General features: G+C 47.5%; 1 protein-coding gene across 2 annotated transcripts in view; it reads left to right on the top strand.

Annotated features, from left to right (window-relative positions):
- The first annotated feature begins 430 nt into the window (after positions 1 to 430).
- Positions 431 to 7,728, top strand: part of Cemip2 (cell migration inducing hyaluronidase 2) — an 82,884-nt gene continuing 75,586 nt past the window's right edge. For both annotated transcript variants that reach the window (XR_009057584.1, XM_057778601.1), the window contains exon 1: positions 431 to 565. The gene's annotated coding sequence lies outside the window, so the exon portion shown is untranslated. The remainder of the gene's footprint in view (positions 566 to 7,728) is intronic.

Raw genomic sequence — 7,728 nt, 5'->3', positions numbered from 1 at the left:
CGTTGCTTGAGGTGGGAGGAGCCTCCGCAGGTTCCATCCCGCCCACAAAGCCCCGCCCACCCACCTTAGGTCCCGCCTCTACGCCCGCCTCCCTAAACTCCCGGCCCCCTGCCCAATCCGCAGCACTCTCGGCCCAGCGGAGCCGGCGCTTGTGTGGCCGGTGGCGGCCGAGGGGGACCCTAGCGAGCCGCTTCGCCCGCCGACCGGGGACCTGCGCGGCTCGGGAACGCGCCCTGTCGCTATTGTCTCAGGGCCGCACGGGCTCGCGCCGGCTGGACGGCGATTCCCCTCCTCTTCCTCCGGGAGGGAAGGATCCCAGAGCGCCAAGCCGGGCTGGCTGGAGGAGGTGGCCGCGGAGGCGGAGGGAGGAGCGTTACTCCCCGGTCGCCACTGCTTCTCCTTCGGCGGAGGCTGCGGCTGCCGCTGGCTTCAAAAAGGCGGCGGGTCCCGGGTTCCTGGCCATGGAGAGGAGATCCGCACGCGGGGACACCGGGAGCTCCTTTCCTGCTCCTCGGGCTACCGCGTAGACACCTGAGTAGACCGACGCCTGGAGGGGGAGGGGAAGGTAAGGTTTCGCCGGTCGCAGGTCCCCAGCCCCGCCTCCTTGGCGGTCCCCGGGGCCGGGAGGGCGCGGACCCCGCTAGCGCACCTTGGCATACTGGAGGCCTGGCCGTCCCTGCGCTGGAGTTTTTTTTTTTTTTTGCGGAGAAGCACAACGTCCCCGTGGGTCCCAGCGTCCTCCTTCGCCGGCGCCTCCCCACCGGGGTTGTCCGCACGCACCGGGAGACTCAACCTTCTTCCACGAAAAAGCGTCCTTGGAAATCGGAGCGTGATCCCTTTTTCGCTCACTTTGAGTTCCCGGAGAGGGTAACAATGGCTGTTTTAAAGTCGGTGTGAACAGCACTAAACTTTCTGGAAAGGCTGCGTGGGGGATGCGGACTGCAGTGAAAGATTGGTGGAATGTGCATTGTGGAGTCTTGGCGTCCGCGAGCGCGCGCGCGCTTCTGTAAAGTTTGTGGGGGAGCTTTGTCTCCTAGTCCCCCGCGTTAGTGTGACCCGGATCCTTGTGGGAAAGCGAGGCTTCAGAATCTGGGCATCTTTAAAGCTGGGAACCAGTTTTAGCACAGGACCCCACCCCCCAACACTTCCCCGCAGGTCCTGGCAAAGAACCGGGCTCTCACTGTGAGTGCCCTGAGGGGCTGTACTTAATGCTACTACTTACTAACCCTCCCGCCCCCCAGCAATAAAATTAAGGTCCTGACTCGCCTGTGAGGGTTGGTGTTTGTCACCAGACCTCTCTCTCTGAAGCGGAAACACCTCACTTAAATCCTCCGTTTAAGGCTAGGGAAGTCGACTTTGATATCTGTCTCCTTCCATCAGCAGTTGGGGTTAAAGAGAGTGCCTAATATATAAGAACTTCCACTCGGCTCCGCTCACTGACTTGGCCTCCCCTGTGCCAGTGATGAAGTGTGATGCTGTGTGGTCGAACCTGTTGAAGGTGGGCGGATGTCTTGAGAGCTCTTACCAGAAAAAAAAAAAAAAAAGAGGGAGAGGAGGTGGGAGAGAAGTTCCATCCGAGCTGAGGGAGGCCTGAATTCCCACTGTAACCAGGTATATATGTTGGAACAGGTCTCTAAATCCACATACATACAAATTAAACATACCCTTAGAGATTAAGGAAGCTGGAGCCTTCAGCACTGGTCTGGAAGTCCTACTCTGGTGTGGCCCTCATCATCTATCAAAGGGTTCTTTTGAGTTTGTATTTCTAGGGAAAGCAGAATGTGCACCCGGCATGCTGTTCTTTTGATAAATAGAGGACAGCTTGCCATGGTGCCTTCTCCTGTCTTTGAAATAGATTGCCTTAGCCTTAGTTACGTGTATGTGCTCTAGGGTCAAAGGAGGTGGTGGGTTGGGGCTGGAACTTTGTCTTTTTTTTTTTTTTTACATTTTTTTTGGTTTTTTCGAGACAGGGTTTCTCTGTGGTTTTGGAGCCTGTCCTGGAACTAGCTCTTGTAGACCAGGCTGGTCTCGAACTCACAGAGATCCGCCTGCCTCTGCCTCCTGAGTGCTGGGATTAAAGGCATGCGCCACCACCGCCCGGCTGGAACTTTGTCTTCTGACTTTAAATTCAGTCTGTCCCGTACTGTTTATCTTATTTTTTTGTCCTTACAGGACAGAGAATTAAGGTTAGAAGTGAATTCTGATCCATCACCTGTTCTCTCTCTGAGAAGTGTGGTGAGTGTGTATATCTGTGTGTTTGTGTGTACAAGACATGAGGATATAAATTCTTCATTGGGCTCCTGTGAAGTTCTGTGCAGTACTGGTCCCATGGCTAATAACTGCTTGAGGAAGGTCTCCTTTATCTAACCTCTCACTAGTGGATTTCCTGAAGCATTAGAATCACAGAAAAGCGAAGTGTGGCAACACCTCAGTTCCACTCTAGAAGGCACAGCCATGCATGCCTCTCCTCATAGCTACCAAGAAAATGTGCAAAGCTAAGTGGGCTTGTGGGCCATTATGAAATTGAAAGGGTACCACTTACTACTTGTGCGCCTCCAGGCAAGCTTCTGAAATTAAGAGAGATGAGCCAGAGCCACATTTCAGAGAGAGAAAACCAAAATCACTGTTGAATTTATAGTTTGAGACTCATGTTTATAAATGTCTATACATTATAAGGTGCGCTGAAAGAGTTTAGTAGTCTACCCATCTGCCATGGATCCATTAACTGAATACTTACAAATCGTTCATCATGTGCTAGACATTCTGGAAGGACTCTCAGCATGCTCTGTGGCACTTTCTGTTAGTGGGAGAGGGAAGTGAAGGAGTGGCTGGCTGCAGATGGGGAAGCCAGGGGCAGGAGATTCCTGTGTGTTTTCCATTGAAGATGATGAGTAAGACTGAAGCCGAAGAAATGAGAGTAACTGGGGACCCAAGCAAACCAAGAACACGAAGATCTCACCAGCGTTGAGTGGGGACCCACTGTGCCTAGGCTTTCGGGGGACAAACGAAGTGCCTCCTGGAGGCTGGGCAGGTTTCAGTTTCTGAAACTATTTGTTAAATCACACAAAATACTAGGGACTGAAAATTGGCTTAAGAAGTGCCACCTTTGTCTTTGTTTTTGAAACAGGGTCTCCCTATAGCCTAGACTGGCTTCTCATTGCTCAGTCACCATGACTGTCCTGGCTTGTCATTACACCCAGCAACATTGAAGGTGGGAAGTCAGGCAAGGCTTGCTTTGAAAGAAGACTTTGGCAGTTGGTAACAATTTACCAATGGGCAAATCCCTAAATTTCTTCATCTATGAGATAAGTTTTAAAATGCTTGTTGAGTATAATGGAGTCAATTAAATTTGCAGTTGATATGCAAATTACTGAATTAACACTGCCAATCTAATGGTACTTTATTCTGTAGTTTTAAACAAGCTACAAATAAGTGAAAATTATGGCTTAATGAAACTGGCCTCAGCCGTAGGTTTCCATTTATTGACTCTTTCCAGAATGGAAGCAGGTGTTCGTGCCTGGCTGCTGTCCTGTGATGTACCTCCCTTGCCAAGGCGTCTGCCCTCCCACTCACCGAAAATCTTTGCTGGCTTTGGCTTGTGAGCATTGATGAGAGGGAGGGGCTGTCTGGTCCAGGGCATCACTCAAGAGGGCCTGTCTGAATTTGTCTCCTAAGGCAGCTCTCTCTGAGCCACTGTCTCAACAAGGTCAGCATATGACTAGGGTGGGGGTGGGGCAGTGCATATCTGAGACTGTGAAAATCACTCTTATTTTCTCCATCTGTAAAGAGGTATCATTTTCCACCAGACTGTTAAGTGCTCTCCTACCAGCTGCTGTTGTCGGGGTGAAACGTGAAACTGTGGGTGCTACTGGCTTTAGTTCTCCTCTGGAGATGGGTCAGCTGACATTTTGTAAATTGCTTTTGATGGAAACCCAGACTCAGATATTTAAAGCTTAGTGTGGCTCTTTTGGGTGACGTGAAGGGGAGTCAGGGCGTCAGACACTGCTGTACTTGCTGAATCCCGGCCTGTGGTTCCAGGGGGTCCTAAAACTAATGATAAAGCAAGGAAGTGGAGACCCAAGAGGCTCACTAATTAGGCAAGGTCATGTAGTAAATTGATGGCTGAGCAGGGACAAGAACCCCTTTGTTCTTATTTCCAGACAGTGATTTTCCCCACCTCGCCTCTAGTTATTCTTTTAGTTCATTTTGCCTTTGTTGGCAATTAGTTATTTTAGTGTTTAAGTAGTTTTCACTTGGGCTTAGAAACCCATTGTACTTAATTTAAAAAGTAGATTCATGTCTTTTCATCTCTTATTTATCCATGTAGTACAGTGTTACTTGATAAATAAGGAACTCAGTGTCAAAATGTTAGCTTTACTTGCATTTTCTGTAAACAGGATGCAAATTTGCAATATTGTAGAAGTGCGCTTTTTTTTCCCTAGGAAGCAAGTTCCTGGAAACATTCAGACTTTTTTTTTTTTTTTTGACTCACAGGATAAAAGCATGCTAGGGATAGTGTGTGTGTGTGTGTGTATGTGTGTGTTTCCTCTTGCTCATTTTGAGAGCCTTTAATGCTGTTTGTCAAGAACCAGCTAATATTGCATTTTTACAGTAGGTAAGGAATATGGCATCAGATAGATAAAGGAGGCATGGGGTCTTTAGTAAAATGTTTCTTTAAAAAGTGAAACAGACTCACCCAGAAACTGTAATTACTGTCTCCTTACAAATTAGTCCTTTAATCTATGAGACAAATCTGTTTTGAAATTCCCTCTGTAGACAGATTTGTCTTTTCAAGGCGGACAATGGTGACGTTTTTACATGAGGCGCACCAAGACTGTTTCTTTGAACAGTAAGCAGAAGTAAAGTTGTATTTAGTAAGAACTTTTGGTATTGTTTGCTTGTTTGAGGTAGTATCTCAGGTAGCTCAGGCTGGCCTTGAACTTGTCATACAGCGAAGGACGACCTTGAACTCTACATCTGTCTCCTGCTTGTCGCACTGCCACATGGGTGAGAATCTCACAAGTAGCAGAGGAAGGTGGTGGTCTTTAGTGCATCACAGTAGTTTTAGCACTGTGTAGAAATGCTCTTGGAGAATTGCAGTTTAAGACGATTCTTATCAAGCCACTAAGAAAGGAATAGTTCTACCGCACTACAAACTAGGTGTCCTTTTGGTCACGTCTGGAAACTGAGTCTCTTGAGTGAACCAGTTACTGATTTGGAAGCTTTCCCGTAGTTATCGGCTTTCCTTTTGGAGCCTGGAAGCCTTCGGCATTATAATGGTTTTGACTGTTGATTCCAATACTCTTTCCTAAAGAATGAATAGTTTGGCAAGTGTGAGTCAGTAGCAGAAAAAAAAAAATGCCTATATCCCTTTTCAGTATAAATGAGAAAAAGTCACTGTGGGCGTCTTTTCTTTTGAAAATGCCACTACAATAAAACCAACTTTGTTAACTGACTATGAAGCCCCCACATGAAGCTTAAAAGGTTATACTTGTGAAGTGAAAGTTGTGGCTTTAATTGCCCAATGGGAATGCGTTCATGACCACTCCCAGCCACTGGATGGCATGATCAAATAGAAATAAAGGCTGTTAGCAGTGAGGAACTAGTTCCTTGAAAGGGAAGGGGGCAGGAAGCCTTTTCTGCAAGGTTTAGGGCATCCTCTCACTTACTAAGGGCGGCTGTGACTACCTAGCCAGGGTCTGACCTTCAGCCATTTTCACCAAGGTCAGCCAGTAACTAACTTTTCCGAGTTGCCCAGTTACCACACTGTCTTATCTTGACCTGGAACCTTCTAGTCTTCATTTTTATTGCTGTTGTTATTGAATCTGGGACACCTGAGCTGGCCATGTTTCTTAGATTTTTCAGCCCTCCCTTGTTTAGCTGCACAAAGTCCGGCCACCATCTTGGTCATGGGAGGAGCAACTGCAGTACCAGGCATGTATAGTCTTGGGGAATACCAGGGCAATTGCTGACAAGGTGGAATATGCCCACATTGCTTGGCTGAGGTTTCACATGCTCTGGTAGAAGATCGAGCATGACTTGTAGTCTGGCTTGGAACTCACCTGCAGGTGACATCATGCCTTCAGGATCCAAAGAACTACAAGAGACTTCCAGGACAGCCAAGCTACATAGAGAATCCCTGTCTCGAAAACCAAACACAAACAAACTAGAATTTGTTCTTGTGTTCTCTGATTAGAAAGCTTCTTTTTGGGGCGAAAGGCGGTAATATACTTGGGTTATGGTCCCATGATTGAGTAGCCTGGGTCTTTTCAGTTTGGGCATCTTTGATAATCGTCCTTGGTTTGCAAAACAGGCCAGAACATAGTCTTTATTCCTCGAGTCCTAACAAACTTTTCAGTGTCAGTGTGTCACTAGAGGATGACCTTTGGATTCATCTGCGCGTTCATCTGCACGGATTAGTCAAGCACACCTCTTCTTTTGGCCTTTCCCCTACCTTTCAGCTCTACTGACACAACTTTCTGCTGGTGCTTTCTTATTGGGCAGCGTTTTAAAGGGTTGTCCCTAGTAGTCTGCAGAGAATGCAGCCAGCCAATGCAGGCCACTGGCAGCCCTGCCCTTTGCTGTATTAATTAAATCGGCTTCCTTCAGGTCAGACCCCAGCTTTGGGTTTTTCCGTGGAAGGTCCATTGTGGGCCTCTGCACAGCCATCTGTCACTGTCAGCAGGTTGGAAGCCTCTCTGTGTCTTTCTAGCCAATGGGGAACAAGGGTGAAGGGGGAGACTGACCTAAGGAGCCTAGGAACGGGGTGGAAGGGGCTTTTTAAGAGAATGAATGGGGGAGAGGGAGGGAATCTGAAGAAGAGTAATGGGATAAACAGAAACAGCAAAGTGCCGAGATGCAAATGACTCCCCCTTTGTCTGATTCAGATCGGGAACCTTTGAGATCTGTCAGAAGTAGGAACCACACAATAACAGTAGTGGATTTGCTTGGCTTTTATTTGGGGTTTGTGAATGGGGACAGCTCTCAGTCTGTAGAAAGGCTGGCAGACAGCGGGCTTTGTAAGGTGGGAAGAAGGAAACAGAAGGGTCAGTAAAAGCTGACTGGCTAGCATCTGCCAAAGGCAGGTTCCTATTGTCTGTGCCTCACAGCGGGAGGGTCCTTCTTACTGTAAGGTCCTCAATTTCAGGGGAAATTTTTGTTTTGAGATCTTCTTTCCTTCTTTGAATTACAGTTCGGTTATGTGGCTTTGAGCATGAGTGGCTGAATCCAGTTTGTTTTGGTCTTGTCTCTTTGTCCCATTGCAGGAGCTTATTCTAGGAGGCCATTCATGATTGACAGCTCCACAGTCCCACCCAGAGGCCTGTGTTCTCTGCCCCCTTTTGCTTTTCTTTCTGCTTGGGGAAGTGGTATTGGCTATATTCTTTGCTGCCTCACCCCCCCCCCCAGATATCCAGTATTTTTCCTAACACTGGGGCGATGGTGTACCTCAGTCTTGGACATGTTTCAGCTGTTGAAGGACTTAGGGTTGTCACCCACTGCTTATGAATTTGATTAGCAGAGTTGAAAGGGCAGGGCTGTTCAGTACATTTATTATTTATTGATTTTTTATTTTAATTTTTAAAATTTCATTTTACATTCCATCCACAGTCATTCCATCCACAGTCCCCCCCATTGTCAGATGTATTCCTCATAGACTGTGAAGGACAGGGGTATAAGAATTAATGAAAATGCTTAAAGATCACTTTTACAGTTAGAAAGTATTACTTG

This window comes from Chionomys nivalis, chromosome 8, assembly GCF_950005125.1.
Source record: "Chionomys nivalis chromosome 8, mChiNiv1.1, whole genome shotgun sequence".
NCBI classification, from domain to species: Eukaryota; Metazoa; Chordata; class Mammalia; order Rodentia; family Cricetidae; genus Chionomys; species Chionomys nivalis.
The sequence above is the reverse complement of the archived record's forward strand: the minus strand, read 5'-3'. Positions and strand labels throughout refer to the sequence as shown.